This window comes from Plectropomus leopardus, chromosome 13, assembly GCF_026936395.1.
Source record: "Plectropomus leopardus strain MGB_pleo_1.0 chromosome 13, ASM2693639v1, whole genome shotgun sequence".
Classification (NCBI taxonomy): Eukaryota; Metazoa; Chordata; class Actinopteri; order Perciformes; family Serranidae; genus Plectropomus; species Plectropomus leopardus.
Window position 1 is genome coordinate 4,616,058 of NC_142188.1, and position 16,775 is coordinate 4,632,832.

The 16,775-nt window shown below is 32.0% G+C and overlaps 2 protein-coding genes across 4 annotated transcripts in view; one reads left to right on the plus strand and one right to left on the minus strand.

The window, feature by feature from the left end:
* plekha3 (pleckstrin homology domain containing, family A (phosphoinositide binding specific) member 3) overlaps nt 1–16,775 on the plus strand; it is a 38,956-nt gene that overhangs the window by 9,500 nt on the left and 12,681 nt on the right. The gene's annotated exons all lie outside the window — the stretch shown is intronic.
* The window catches only part of LOC121954821 (uncharacterized), a 53,413-nt gene continuing 49,655 nt past the window's right edge, over nt 13,018–16,775 (minus strand). For all 3 annotated transcript variants that reach the window (XR_015778422.1, XR_015778420.1, XR_015778421.1), the window contains one exon: nt 13,018–13,687. The gene's annotated coding sequence lies outside the window, so the exon portion shown is untranslated. The remainder of the gene's footprint in view (nt 13,688–16,775) is intronic.

Genomic DNA, 16,775 nt, shown 5'->3' on the forward strand with positions numbered 1-16,775 from the left:
TGAAAACTGCATTAAATAGTGTGCTGAAACACCCCATGGCATACAATTTTGTTAAAACTTTCAAAATCACAGAAATATGGCATGTCAAAAAAATGACCCAAAAAGCAAGGCTATAGTAAGGCCAAAAATGTCAAAAATGACATTTTTCAAAAATAGCTAAAAACAACTGAAAACTGCATTAAATAGTGTGCTGAAACACGCCATGGCATAGAATTTTGTTAAAACTTTCAAAATCACAGAAATATGGCATGTCAAAAAAATGACCCAAAAAGCAAGGCTATAGTAAGACCAAAAATGTCAAAGACGACATTTTTCAAAAATAGCCAAAAACAACTGAAAACTGCATTAAATAGTGTGCTGAGACACGCCATGGCATACAATTTTGTTAAAACTTTCAAAATCACAAAAACATAGCGTGTCAAAACAATGACCCAAAAAGCAAGGCTATAGTAAGGCCAAAAATGTCAAAAACAACTTTTCCGAAAAATTGCTAAAAACAACTGAAAACTGCATTAAATAGTGTGCTGTGACACGCCATGGTAGAGAATTTTGTTAAAACTTTCAAAATTACAAAAAAGTGGCGTGTCAAAAAAATGACCCAAAAAGCAAGGCTATAGTAAGGCCAAAAATGTCAAAAATGACATTTTTCAAAAATAGCTAAAAACAACTGAAAACTGCATTAAATAGCGTGCTGAGACACGCCATGGCAGAGAATTTTGTTAAAACTTTCAAAATCACAAAAATATAGCATGTCAAAAAAATGACCCAAAAAGCAAGGCTATAGTAAGGCCAAAAATGTCAAAAATGACATTTTCCGAAAATAGCTAAAAACAACTGAAAACTGCATTAAATAGTGTGCTGAAACACCCCATGGCATACAATTTTGTTAAAACTTTCAAAATCACAGAAATATGGCGTGTCAAAAAAATGACCCAAAAAGCAAGGCTATAGTAAGGCCAAAAATGTCAAAAATGACATTTTTCAAAAATAGCTTAAAACAACTGAAAACTGAAAACTGCGTTAAATAGCGTGCTGAGACACGCCATGGCATAGAATTTTGTTAAAACTTTCAAAATCACAGAAATATAGCATGTCAAAAAAATGACCCAAAAAGCAAGGCTATAGTAAGGCCAAAAATGTCAAAAATGACATTTTTCAAAAATAGCTAAAAACAACTGAAAACTGCATTAAATAGTGTGCTGAAACACGCCATGGCATAGAATTTTGTTAAAACTTTCAAAATCACAAAAATATGGCGTGTCAAAAAAATAACCCAAAAAGCAAGGCTATAGTAAGGCCAAAAATGTCAAAAATGACATTTTCCGAAAAACTGCTAAAAACAACTGAAAACTGCATTAAATAGTGTGCTGAAACACGCCATGGCATACAATTTTGTTAAAACTTTCAAAATCACAGAAATATAGCATGTCAAAAAAATGACCCAAAAAGCAAGGCTATAGTAAGGCCAAAAATGTCAAAAATGACATTTTTCAAAAATAGCTAAAAACAACTGAAAACTGCATTAAATAGTGTGCTGAAACACGCCATGGCATACAATTTTGTTAAAACTTTCAAAAACACAGAAATATGGCGTGTCAAAAAAATGACCCAAAAAGCAAGGCTATTGTAAGGCCAAAAATGTCAAAAATGACATTTTTCAAAAATTGCTAAAAACAACTGAAAACTGCATTAAATAGTGTGCTGAAACACGCCATGGCATAGAATTTTGTTAAAACTTTCACAATCACAAAAATATGGCGTGTCAAAAAAATGACCCAAAAAGCAAGGCTATAGTAAGGCCAAAAATGTCAAAAATGACATTTTCCGAAAAACTGCTAAAAACAACTGAAAACTGCATTAAATAGTGTGCTGAAACACGCCATGGCATACAATTTTGTTAAAACTTTCAAAATCACAGAAATATGGCGTGTCAAAAAAATGACCCAAAAAGCAAGGCTATAGTAAGGCCAAAAATGTCAAAAATGACATTTTTCAAAAATAGCTAAAAACAACTGAAAACTGCGTTAAATAGCGTGCTGAGACACGCCATGGCATAGAATTTTGTTAAAACTTTCAAAATCACAGAAATATAGCATGTCAAAAAAATGACCCAAAAAGCAAGGCTATAGTAAGGCCAAAAATGTCAAAAATGACATTTTTCAAAAATAGCTAAAAACAACTGAAAACTGCATTAAATAGTGTGCTGAGACACGCCATGGCATAGAATTTTGTTAAAACTTTCAAAATCACAGAAATATAGCACATCAAAAAAATGACCCAAAAAGCAAGGCTATAGTAAGGCCAAAAATGTCAAAAATGACATTTTCCGAAAAACTGCTAAAAACAACGGAAAACTGCATTAAATAGTGTGCTGAAACACGCCATGGCATACAATTTTGTTAAAACTTTCAAAATCACAGAAATATGGCATGTCAAAAAAATGACCCAAAAAGCAAGGCTATAGTAAGGCCAAAAATGTCAAAAATGACATTTTCCGAAAAACTGCTAAAAACAACTGAAAACTGCATTAAATAGTGTGTTGAAACACGCCATGGCATAGAATTTTGTTAAAACTTTCAAAATCATAGAAATATGGCATGTCAAAAAAATGACCCAAAAAGCAAGGCTATAGTAAGGCCAAAAATGTCAAAAATGACATTTTTCAAAAATAGCTAAAAACAACTGAAAACTGCATTAAATAGTGTGCTGAAACACGCCATGGCATAGAATTTTGTTAAAACTTTCAAAAACACAGAAATATAGCATGTCAAAAAAATGACCCAAAAAGCAAGGCTATAGTAAGGCCAAAAATGTCAAAAATGACATTTTTCAAAAATAGCTAAAAACAACTGAAAACTGCATTAAATAGTGTGCTGAGACACGCCATGGCATAGAATTTTGTTAAAACTTTCAAAATCACAGAAATATAGCACATCAAAAAAATGACCCAAAAAGCAAGACTATAGTAAGGCCAAAAATGTCAAAAATGACATTTTCCGAAAAACTGCTAAAAACAACGGAAAACTGCATTAAATAGTGTGCTGAAACACGCCATGGCATAGAATTTTGTTAAAACTTTCAAAATCACAGAAATATGGCATGTCAAAAAAATGACCCAAAAAGCAAGGCTATAGTAAGGCCAAAAATGTCAAAAATGACATTTTCCGAAAAACTGCTAAAAACAACTGAAAACTGCATTAAATAGTGTGTTGAAACACGCCATGGCATAGAATTTTGTTAAAACTTTCAAAATCATAGAAATATGGCATGTCAAAAAAATGACCCAAAAAGCAAGGCTATAGTAAGGCCAAAAATGTCAAAAATGACATTTTTCAAAAATAGCTAAAAACAACTGAAAACTGCATTAAATAGTGTGCTGAAACACGCCATGGCATAGAATTTTGTTAAAACTTTCAAAAACACAGAAATATAGCATGTCAAAAAAATGACCCAAAAAGCAAGGCTATAGTAAGGCCAAAAATGTCAAAAATGACATTTTTCAAAAATAGCTAAAAACAACTGAAAACTGCATTAAATAGTGTGCTGAAACACGCCATGGCACACAATTTTGTTAAAACTTTCAAAATCACAGAAATATGGCGTGTCAAAAAAATGACCCAAAAAGCAAGGCTATAGTAAGGCCAAAAATGTCAAAAATGACATTTTTCAAAAATTGCTAAAAACAACTGAAAACTGCATTAAATAGTGTGCTGAAACACGCCATGGCATAGAATTTTGTTAAAACTTTCAAAATCACAGAAATATGGCATGTCAAAAAAATGACCCAAAAAGCAAGACTATAGTAAGGCCAAAAATGTCAAAAATGACATTTTCCGAAAAACTGCTAAAAATAAAGGAAAACTGCATTAAATAGTGTGCTGAAACACGCCATGGCATAGAATTTTGTTAAAACTTTCAAAATCATAGAAATATAGCATGTCAAAAAAATGACCCAAAAAGCAAGGCTATAGTAAGGCCAAAAATGTCAAAAATGACATTTTTCAAAAATAGCTAAAAACAACTGAAAACTGCATTAAATAGTGTGCTGAAACACGCCATGGCATACAATTTTGTTAAAACTTTCAAAATCACAGAAATATAGCATGTCAAAAAAATGACCCAAAAAGCAAGGCTATAGTAAGGCCAAAAATGTCAAAAATGACATTTTCCGAAAAACTGCTAAAAACAACTGAAAACTGCATTAAATAGTGTGCTGAAACACGCCATGGTAGAGAATTTTGTTAAAACTTACAAAATCACAAAAATATGGCGTGTCAAAAAAATGACCCAAAAAGCAAGGCTATAGTAAGGCCAAAAATGTCAAAAATGACATTTTTCAAAAATAGCTAAAAACAACTGAAAACTGCATTAAATAGTGTGCTGAGACACGCCATGGCATAGAATTTTGTTAAAACTTTCAAAAACACAGAAATATAGCATGTCAAAAAAATGACCCAAAAAGCAAGGCTATAGTAAGGCCAAAAATGTCAAAAATGACATTTTTCAAAAATAGCTAAAAACAACTGAAAACTGCATTAAATAGTGTGCTGAAACACGCCATGGCATAGAATTTTGTTAAAACTTTCAAAAACACAGAAATATGGCGTGTCAAAAAAATGACCCAAAAAGCAAGGCTATAGTAAGGCCAAAAATGTCAAAAATGACATTTTTCAAAAATAGCTAAAAACAACTGAAAACTGCATTAAATAGTGTGCTGAAACACGCCATGGCATAGAATTTTGTTAAAACTTTCAAAATCACAGAAATATGGCGTGTCAAAAAAATGACCCAAAAAGCAAGGCTATAGTAAGGCCAAAAATGTCAAAAATGACATTTTCCGAAAAAACTGCTAAAAACAACGGAAAACTGCATTAAATAGTGTGCTGAAACACGCCATGGCATAGAATTTTGTTAAAACTTTCAAAATCATAGAAATATGGCATGTCAAAAAAATGACCCAAAAAGCAAGGCTATAGTAAGGCCAAAAATGTCAAAAATGACATTTTTCAAAAATAGCTAAAAACAACTGAAAACTGCATTAAATAGTGTGCTGAAACACGCCATGGCATACAATTTTGTTAAAACTTTCAAAAACACAGAAATATAGCATGTCAAAAAAATGACCCAAAAAGCAAGGCTATAGTAAGGCCAAAAATGTCAAAAATGACATTTTTCAAAAATAGCTAAAAACAACTGAAAACTGCATTAAATAGTGTGCTGAAACACGCCATGGTAGAGAATTTTGTTAAAACTTTCAAAATCACAGAAATATAGCATGTCAAAAAAATGACCCAAAAAGCAAGGCTATAGTAAGGCCAAAATGTCAAAATGACATTTTCGAAAAACTGCTAAAAACAACTGAAAACTGCATTAAATAGTGTGCTGAAACACGCCATGGCATAGAATTTTGTTAAAACTTTCAAAATCATAGAAATATGGCATGTCAAAAAAATGACCCAAAAAGCAAGGCTATAGTAAGGCCAAAAATGTCAAAAATGACATTTTTCAAAAATAGCTAAAAACAACTGAAAACTGCATTAAATAGTGTGTTGAAACACACCATGGCATAGAATTTTGTTAAAACTTTCAAAATCACAGAAATATGGCATGTCAAAAAAATGACCCAAAAAGCAAGGCTATAGTAAGGCCAAAATGTCAAAATGACATTTTTCAAAAATAGCTAAAAACAACTGAAAACTGCATTAAATAGTGTGCTGAAACACGCCATGGCATAGAATTTTGTTAAAACTTTCAAAAACACAGAAATATGGCATGTCAAAAAAATGACCCAAAAAGCAAGGCTATAGTAAGGCCAAAAATGTCAAAAATGACATTTTCCGAAAAACTGCTAAAAACAACTGAAAACTGCATTAAATAGTGTGTTGAAACATGCCATGGCATAGAATTTTGTTAAAACTTTCAAAATCATAGAAATATGGCATGTCAAAAAAATGACCCAAAAAGAAAGGCTATAGTAAGGCCAAAAATGTCAAAATGACATTTTCGAAAAACTGCTAAAAACAACTGAAAACTGCATTAAATAGTGTGTTGAAACATGCCATGGCATAGAATTTTGTTAAAACTTTCAAAATCATAGAAATATGGCATGTCAAAAAAATGACCCAAAAAGCAAGGCTATAGTAAGGCCAAAAATGTCAAAAATGACATTTTTCAAAATAGCTAAAAACAACTGAAAACTGCATTAAATAGTGTGCTGAAACACGCCATGGCATAGAATTTTGTTAAAACTTTCAAAATCACAGAAATATAGCATGTCAAAAAAATGACCCAAAAAGCAAGGCTATAGTAAGGCCAAAAATGTCAAAAATGACATTTTTCAAAAACTGCTAAAAACAACATAAAACTGCATTAAATAGTGTGCTGAAACACGCCATGGCATAGAATTTTGTTAAAACTTTCAAAATCATAGAAATATGGCATGTCAAAAAAATGACCCAAAAAGCAAGGCTATAGTAAGGCCAAAAATGTCAAAAATGACATTTTTCAAAAATAGCTAAAAACAACTGAAAACTGCATTAAATAGTGTGTTGAAACACACCATGGCATAGAATTTTGTTAAAACTTTCAAAATCACAGAAATATGGCATGTCAAAAAAATGACCCAAAAAGCAAGGCTATAGTAAGGCCAAAAATGTCAAAAATGACATTTTTCAAAAATAGCTAAAAACAACTGAAAACTGCATTAAATAGTGTGCTGAAACACGCCATGGCATAGAATTTTGTTAAAACTTTCAAAAACACAGAAATATGGCATGTCAAAAAAATGACCCAAAAAGCAAGGCTATAGTAAGGCCAAAAATGTCAAAAATGACATTTTCCGAAAAACTGCTAAAAACAACTGAAAACTGCATTAAATAGTGTGTTGAAACATGCCATGGCATAGAATTTTGTTAAAACTTTCAAAATCATAGAAATATGGCATGTCAAAAAAATGACCCAAAAAGCAAGGCTATAGTAAGGCCAAAAATGTCAAAAATGACATTTTCCGAAAAACTGCTAAAAACAACTGAAAACTGCATTAAATAGTGTGTTGAAACATGCCATGGCATAGAATTTTGTTAAAACTTTCAAAATCATAGAAATATGGCATGTCAAAAAAATGACCCAAAAAGCAAGGCTATAGTAAGGCCAAAAATGTCAAAAATGACATTTTCCGAAAAACTGCTAAAAACAACTGAAAACTGCATTAAATAGTGTGTTGAAACATGCCATGGCATAGAATTTTGTTAAAACTTTCAAAATCATAGAAATATGGCATGTCAAAAAATGACCCAAAAAGCAAGGCTATAGTAAGGCCAAAATGTCAAAAATGACATTTTTCAAAAATAGCTAAAACAACTGAAAACTGCATTAAATAGTGTGCTGAAACACGCCATGGCATAGAATTTTGTTAAAACTTTCAAAATCACAGAAATATAGCATGTCAAAAAAATGACCCAAAAAGCAAGGCTATAGTAAGGCCAAAAATGTCAAAATGACATTTTCAAAAACTACTAAAACAACATAAAACTGCATTAAATAGTGTGCTGAAACACGCCATGGCATAGAATTTTGTTAAAACTTTCAAAATCATAGAAATATGGCATGTCAAAAAAATGACCCAAAAAGCAAGGCTATAGTAAGGCCAAAAATGTCAAAAATGACATTTTTCAAAAATAGCTAAAAACAACTGAAAACTGCATTAAATAGTGTGTTGAAACACACCATGGCATAGAATTTTGTTAAAACTTTCAAAATCACAGAAATATGGCATGTCAAAAAAATGACCCAAAAAGCAAGGCTATAGTAAGGCCAAAAATGTCAAAAATGACATTTTTCAAAAATAACTGCTAAAAACAACTGAAAACTGCATTAAATAGTGTGCTGAAACACGCCATGGCATAGAATTTTGTTAAAACTTTCAAATACACAGAAATATGGCATGTCAAAAAAATGACCCAAAAAGCAAGGCTATAGTAAGGCCAAAAATGTCAAAATGACATTTTCCAAACTGCTAAAACAACTGAAAACTGCATTAAATAGTGTGTTGAAACATGCCATGGCATAGAATTTTGTTAAAACTTTCAAAATCATAGAAATATGGCATGTCAAAAAAATGACCCAAAAAGCAAGGCTATAGTAAGGCCAAAAATGTCAAAAATGACATTTTCCGAAAAACTGCTAAAAACAACTGAAAACTGCATTAAATAGTGTGTTGAAACATGCCATGGCATAGAATTTTGTTAAAACTTTCAAAATCATAGAAATATGGCATGTCAAAAAAATGACCCAAAAAGCAAGGCTATAGTAAGGCCAAAAATGTCAAAAATGACATTTTTCAAAAATAGCTAAAAACAACTGAAAACTGCATTAAATAGTGTGCTGAAACACGCCATGGCATAGAATTTTGTTAAAACTTTCAAAATCACAGAAATATAGCATGTCAAAAAAATGACCCAAAAAGCAAGGCTATAGTAAGGCCAAAAATGTCAAAAATGACATTTTTCAAAAATAGCTAAAAACAACTGAAAACTGCATTAAATAGTGTGCTGAAACACGCCATGGCATAGAATTTTGTTAAAACTTTCAAAATCATAGAAATATGGCATGTCAAAAAAATGACCCAAAAAGCAAGGCTATAGTAAGGCCAAAAATGTCAAAATGACATTTTTCAAAAATAGCTAAAAGCAACTGAAAACTGCATTAAATAGTGTGCTGAAACACGCCATGGCATACAATTTTGTTAAAACTTTCAAAATCACAGAAATATAGCATGTCAAAAAAATGACCCAAAAAGCAAGGCTATAGTAAGGCCAAAAATGTCAAAAATGACATTTTTCAAAAATAGCTAAAAACAACTGAAAACTGCATTAAATAGTGTGCTGAAACACGCCATGGTAGAGAATTTTGTTAAAACTTTCAAAATCACAGAAATATAGCATGTCAAAAAAATGACCCAAAAAGCAAGGCTATAGTAAGGCCAAAAATGTCAAAAATGACATTTTTCAAAAATAGCTAAAAACAACTGAAAACTGCATTAAATAGTGTGCTGAGACACGCCATGGCATAGAATTTTGTTAAAACTTTCAAAAACACAGAAATATGGCATGTCAAAAAAATGACCCAAAAAGCAAGGCTATAGTAAGGCCAAAAATGTCAAAAATGACATTTTCCGAAAAACTGCTAAAAACAACTGAAAACTGCATTAAATAGTGTGTTGAAACATGCCATGGCATAGAATTTTGTTAAAACTTTCAAAATCATAGAAATATGGCATGTCAAAAAAATGACCCAAAAAGCAAGGCTATAGTAAGGCCAAAAATGTCAAAAATGACATTTTCCGAAAACTACTAAAAACAACTGAAAACTGCATTAAATAGTGTGTTGAAACATGCCATGGCATAGAATTTTGTTAAAACTTTCAAAATCATAGAAATATGGCATGTCAAAAAATTGACCCAAAAGCAAGGCTATAGTAAGGCCAAAAATGTCAAAAATGACATTTTTCAAAAATAGCTAAAAACAACTGAAAACTGCATTAAATAGTGTGCTGAAACACGCCATGGCATAGAATTTTGTTAAAACTTTCAAAATCACAGAAATATAGCATGTCAAAAAAATGACCCAAAAAGCAAGGCTATAGTAAGGCCAAAAATGTCAAAAATTACATTTTTCAAAAATAGCTAAAAACAACTGAAAACTTTATTAAATAGTGTGCTGAAACACGCCATGGCATACAATTTTGTTAAAACTTTCAAAATCATAGAAATATGGCATGTCAAAAAAATGACCCAAAAAGCAAGGCTATAGTAAGGCCAAAAATGTCAAAAATGACATTTTTCAAAAATAGCTAAAAGCAACTGAAAACTGCATTAAATAGTGTGCTGAAACACGCCATGGCATACAATTTTGTTAAAACTTTCAAAATCACAGAAATATAGCATGTCAAAAAAATGACCCAAAAAGCAAGGCTATAGTAAGGCCAAAAATGTCAAAAATGACATTTTTCAAAAATAGCTAAAAACAACTGAAAACTGCATTAAATAGTGTGCTGAAACACGCCATGGTAGAGAATTTTGTTAAAACTTTCAAAATCACAGAAATATAGCATGTCAAAAAAATGACCCAAAAAGCAAGGCTATAGTAAGGCCAAAAATGTCAAAAATGACATTTTCCGAAAAACTGCTAAAAACAACATAAAACTGCATTAAATAGTGTGCTGAAACACGCCATGGCATAGAATTTTGTTAAAACTTTCAAAATCATAGAAATATGGCATGTCAAAAAAATGACCCAAAAAGCAAGGCTATAGTAAGGCCAAAAATGTCAAAAATGACATTTTTCAAAAATAGCTAAAAACAACTGAAAACTGCATTAAATAGTGTGCTGAAACACGCCATGGTAGAGAATTTTGTTAAACTTTCAAAATCACAGAAATATAGCATGTCAAAAAAATGACCCAAAAAGCAAGGCTATAGTAAGGCCAAAAATGTCAAAAATGACATTTTCCGAAAAACTGCTAAAAACAACTGAAAACTGCATTAAATACTGTGCTGAAACACGCCATGGCATAGAATTTTGTTAAAACTTTCAAAATCATAGAAATATGGCATGTCAAAAAAATGACCCAAAAAGCAAGGCTATAGTAAGGCCAAAAATGTCAAAAATGACATTTTCCGAAAAACTGCTAAAAACAACTGAAAACTGCATTAAATAGTGTGTTGAAACATGCCATGGCATAGAATTTTGTTAAAACTTTCAAAATCATAGAAATATGGCATGTCAAAAAAATGACCCAAAAAGCAAGGCTATAGTAAGGCCAAAAATGTCAAAAATGACATTTTTCAAAAATAGCTAAAAACAACTGAAAACTGCATTAAATAGTGTGCTGAAACACGCCATGGCATAGAATTTTGTTAAAACTTTCAAAATCACAGAAATATAGCATGTCAAAAAAATGACCCAAAAAGCAAGGCTATAGTAAGGCCAAAAATGTCAAAAATGACATTTTTCAAAAATAGCTAAAAGCAACTGAAAACTGCATTAAATAGTGTGCTGAAACACGCCATGGCATACAATTTTGTTAAAACTTTCAAAATCACAGAAATATAGCATGTCAAAAAAATGACCCAAAAAGCAAGGCTATAGTAAGGCCAAAAATGTCAAAAATGACATTTTTCAAAAATAGCTAAAAACAACTGAAAACTGCATTAAATAGTGTGCTGAAACACGCCATGGTAGAGAATTTTGTTAAAACTTTCAAAATCACAGAAATATAGCATGTCAAAAAAATGACCCAAAAAGCAAGGCTATAGTAAGGCCAAAAATGTCAAAAATGACATTTTCCGAAAAACTGCTAAAAACAACATAAAACTGCATTAAATAGTGTGCTGAAACACGCCATGGCATAGAATTTTGTTAAAACTTTCAAAATCATAGAAATATGGCATGTCAAAAAAATGACCCAAAAAGCAAGGCTATAGTAAGGCCAAAAATGTCAAAAATTACATTTTTCAAAAATAGCTAAAAACAACTGAAAACTGCATTAAATAGTGTGCTGAAACACGCCATGGTAGAGAATTTTGTTAAAACTTTCAAAATCACAGAAATATAGCATGTCAAAAAAATGACCCAAAAAGCAAGGCTATAGTAAGGCCAAAAATGTCAAAAATTACATTTTTCAAAAATAGCTAAAAACAACTGAAAACTTTATTAAATAGTGTGCTGAAACACGCCATGGCATACAATTTTGTTAAAACTTTCAAAATCATAGAAATATGGCATGTCAAAAAAATGACCCAAAAAGCAAGGCTATAGTAAGGCCAAAAATGTCAAAAATGACATTTTTCAAAAATAGCTAAAAGCAACTGAAAACTGCATTAAATAGTGTGCTGAAACACGCCATGGCATACAATTTTGTTAAAACTTTCAAAATCACAGAAATATAGCATGTCAAAAAAATGACCCAAAAAGCAAGGCTATAGTAAGGCCAAAAATGTCAAAAATGACATTTTTCAAAAATAGCTAAAAACAACTGAAAACTGCATTAAATAGTGTGCTGAAACACGCCATGGTAGAGAATTTTGTTAAAACTTTCAAAATCACAGAAATATAGCATGTCAAAAAAATGACCCAAAAAGCAAGGCTATAGTAAGGCCAAAAATGTCAAAAATGACATTTTCCGAAAAACTGCTAAAAACAACATAAAACTGCATTAAATAGTGTGCTGAAACATGCCATGGCATAGAATTTTGTTAAAACTTTCAAAATCATAGAAATATGGCATGTCAAAAAAATGACCCAAAAAGCAAGGCTATAGTAAGGCCAAAAATGTCAAAAATGACATTTTTCAAAAATAGCTAAAAACAACTGAAAACTGCATTAAATAGTGTGCTGAAACACGCCATGGTAGAGAATTTTGTTAAACTTTCAAAATCACAGAAATATAGCATGTCAAAAAAATGACCCAAAAAGCAAGGCTATAGTAAGGCCAAAAATGTCAAAAATGACATTTTCCGAAAAACTGCTAAAAACAACTGAAAACTGCATTAAATAGTGTGTTGAAACATGCCATGGCATAGAATTTTGTTAAAACTTTCAAAATCATAGAAATATGGCATGTCAAAAAAATGACCCAAAAAGCAAGGCTATAGTAAGGCCAAAAATGTCAAAAATGACATTTTTCAAAAATAGCTAAAAACAACTGAAAACTGCATTAAATAGTGTGCTGAAACACGCCATGGCATAGAATTTTGTTAAAACTTTCAAAATCACAGAAATATAGCATGTCAAAAAAATGACCCAAAAAGCAAGGCTATAGTAAGGCCAAAAATGGCAAAAATGACATTTTCCGAAAAACTGCTAAAAACAACGGAAAACTGCATTAAATAGTGTGCTGAAACACGCCATGGCATAGAATTTTGTTAAAACTTTCAAAATCACAAAAATATGATGTCAAAAAAATGACCCAAAAGGCAAGGCTATAGTAAGGCCAAAAATGTCAAAAAATAAGACAAGTCAAATCAATTTTATTTATTAAGAGCATTTTCACAAAACACAGTTTGCCTCCAAGGGCTTCACAGTGTACGACCTCCCTCTGCCCTCAGACCCTCACATAACCTCAGCAAAAAAAATAATCCTTGTAATGGGGTTAGAAAAAAGGAAGAAACCTCAGAAAGAGCATTAGAGGATGATGAGGGATCCCTCTTCCAGGAAGGAGAGACAAGTAATAGATGTCGTAAATAACAGTTGAAATGCTATCATGACAAAGAGGACAGAGAAAGAAGGAGGGGGAGATGGGGAGAGATGCACAGCAATTACTGAAACAGATGCATGTCATATTACAAAAACAATAGGTGGAAAATTACTAAATGCACTGCATGATAATATTGTGGGTATTGATAGGCGTCCCATGAGTATATTGATAGTGGAGGCATTGCTCATAATAAAGACAGTAGAGGGTTGCGTCAAGCACGATCAGGTCATCTGCGCAGCCAGGACCCACAACACAGGCGTAGCTTCAGGCAGGACCACAGCAGTGTCAAAACCAAGGCCATAATCAGGGGCAGCTGGGGGTACAGTATCAGTGCAGTCACAGCAGGAGCAGGACCCAGGGCAGGATCACAGCACCAGCACAGCTATCACCACGATCAAGCACAGCCAAGGTTGCTGCCAGTATCTGGGAAAACTAGAAGACAAGAGAGCAGGAATGCTCCTGAGAGACAACGGAGTTAGTGTAATGCAGTGTTCAAAATCACCAAAATGTGGCATGTCAAAAAAATGACCCAAAAAGCAAGGCTATAGTAAGGCCAAAAATGTTAAAAATGGCATTTTTCAAAAATAGCTAAAAACAACTGAAAACTGCATTAAATAGCATGCTGAGACTTGCCATGGCAGAGAATTTTGTTAAAACTTTCAAATTCACAAAAATATGGCATGTTAAAAAAATGACCCGAAAAGCAAGGCTATAGTAAGGCCAAAAATGTCGAAAACGACTTTTCCCAAAAATAGCTAAAAACAACTGAAAACTATATTAAATAGTGTGCTGAAACACGCCATGGTAGAAAATTTTGTTAAAACTTTGAAAATCACAGAAATATAGCATGTCAAAAAAATGACCCAAAAAGCAAGGCTATAGTAAGGCCAAAAATGTCAAAAATGACATTTTCCGAAAAACTGCTAAAAACAACTGAAAACTGCATTAAATAGTGTGCTGAAACACGCCATGGCATAGAATTTTGTTAAAACTTTCAAAATCACAGAAATATGGCATGTCAAAAAAATGACCCAAAAAGCAAGGCTATAGTAAGGCCAAAAATGTCAAAAATGACATTTTTTAAAAATAGCTAAAAACAACTGAAAACTGCATTAAATAGTGTGCTGAGACACGCCATGGCATAGAATTTTGTTAAAACTTTCAAAATCACAAAAATATGGCATGTCAAAAAAATGACCCAAAAAGCAAGGCTATAGTAAGGCCAAAAATTTCAAAAATGACATTTTTTAAAAATAGCTAAAAACAACTGAAAACTTTATTAAATAGTGTGCTGAAACACGCCATGGTAGAGAATTTTGTTAAAACTTTGAAAATCACAAAAATATAGCATGTCAAAAAAATGACCCAAAAAGAAAGGCTATAGTAAGGCCAAAAATGTCAAAAATGACATTTTCCAAAAACAGTGCTAAACAACTGAAAACTGCATTAAATAGCGTGGTGAAACACGCCATGGCATACCATTTTGTTAAAACTTTCAAAATCACAGAAATATGGCATGTCAAAAAAATGACCCAAAAAGCAAGGCTATAGTAAGGCCAAAAATGTCAAAAATGACATTTTTCAAAAATAGCTAAAAACAACTGAAAACTGCATTAAATAGCGTGCTGAGACAAGCCATGGCATACAATTTTGTTAAAACTTTTAAAATCACAGAAATATGGCATGTCAAAAAAATGACCCAAAAAGCAAGGCTATAGTAAGGCCAAAAATGTCAAAAGTGACTTTTCCCAAAAATAGCTAAAAACAACTGAAAACTGCATTAAATACTGTGCTGAGACACGCCATGGCATACAATTTTGTTAAAACTTTCAAAATCACAGAAATATGGCATGTCAAAAAAATGACCCAAAAAGCAAGGCTATAGTAAGGCCAAAAATGTCAAAAATGACATTTTTCAAAAATACCTAACAACAACTGAAAACTGCATTAAATAGCGTGCTGAGACACGCCATGGCATACAATTTTGTTAAAACTTTCAAAATCACAGAAATATGGCGTGTCAAAAAAATGACCCAAAAAGCAAGGCTATAGTAAGGCCAAAAATGTCAAAAATGACATTTTTCAAAAATTGCTAAAAACAACTGAAAACTGCGTTAAATAGCGTGCTGAGACACGCCATGGCATAGAATTTTGTTAAAACTTTCAAAATCACAGAAATATGGCGTGTCAAAAAAATGACCCAAAAAGCAAGGCTATAGTAAGGCCAAAAATGTCAAAAATGACATTTTCCGAAAAACTGCTAAAAACAACTGAAAACTGCATTAAATACTGTGCTGAAACACGCCATGGCATACAATTTTGTTAAAACTTTCAAAATCACAGAAATATGGCATGTCAAAAAAATTACCCAAAAAGCAAGGCTATAGTAAGGCCAAAAATGTCAAAAATGACATTTTTCAAAAATAGCTAAAAACAACTTAAAACTGCATTAAATAGTGTGCTGAAACACGCCATGGCATAGAATTTTGTTAAAACTTTCAAAATCACAGAAATATGGCGTGTCAAAAAAATGACCCAAAAAGCAAGGCTATAGTAAGGCCAAAAATGTCAAAAATGACATTTTTTAAAAATAGCTAAAAACAACATAAAACTGCATTAAATAGCGTGCTGAGACATGCCATGGCAGAGAATTTTGTTAAAACTTACAAAATCACAGAAATATGGCATGTCAAAAAAATGACCCAAAAAGCAAGGCTATAGTAAGGCCAAAAATGTCAAAAACAACTTTTACGGAAAGTCGTAGCTAAAAACAACTGAAAACTGCATTGAATAGTGTGCCGAGACACGCCATGGCATAGAATTTTGTTAAAACTTACAAAATCACAGAAATATAGCATGTCAAAAAATGACCCAAAAAGCAAGGCTATAGTAAGGCCAAAAATGTCAAAAATGACATTTTTCAAAAATAGCTAAAAACAACTGAAAACTGCATTAAATAGTGTGCTGAAACACGCCATGGTAGAGAATTTTGTTAAAATTTTCAAAATCACAGAAATATGGCACATCAAAAAAATGACCCAAAAAGCAAGGCTATAGTAAGGCCAAAAATATCAAAAACAACTTTTACGGAAAGTCGTAGCTAAAAACAACTGAAAACTGCATTAAATACTGTGCTGAAACACGCCATGGCATACAATTTTGTTAAAACTTTCAAAATCACAGAAATATGGCATGTCAAAAAAATGACCCAAAAAGCAAGGCTATAGTAAGGCCAAAAATGTCAAAAATGACATTTTCAAAAATAGCTAAAAACAACTGAAAACTGCATTAAATAGTGTGCTGAAACACGCCATGGCATAGAATTTTGTTAAAACTTTCAAAATCACAGAAATATGGCGTGTCAAAAAATGACCCAAAAAGCAAGGCTATAGTAAGGCCAAAATGTCAAAAATGACATTTTTAAAAATAGCTAAAACAACATAAAACTGCATTAAATAAGCGTGCTGAGACATGCCATGGCAGAGTATTTTGTTAAAACTTACAAAATCACAGAAATATG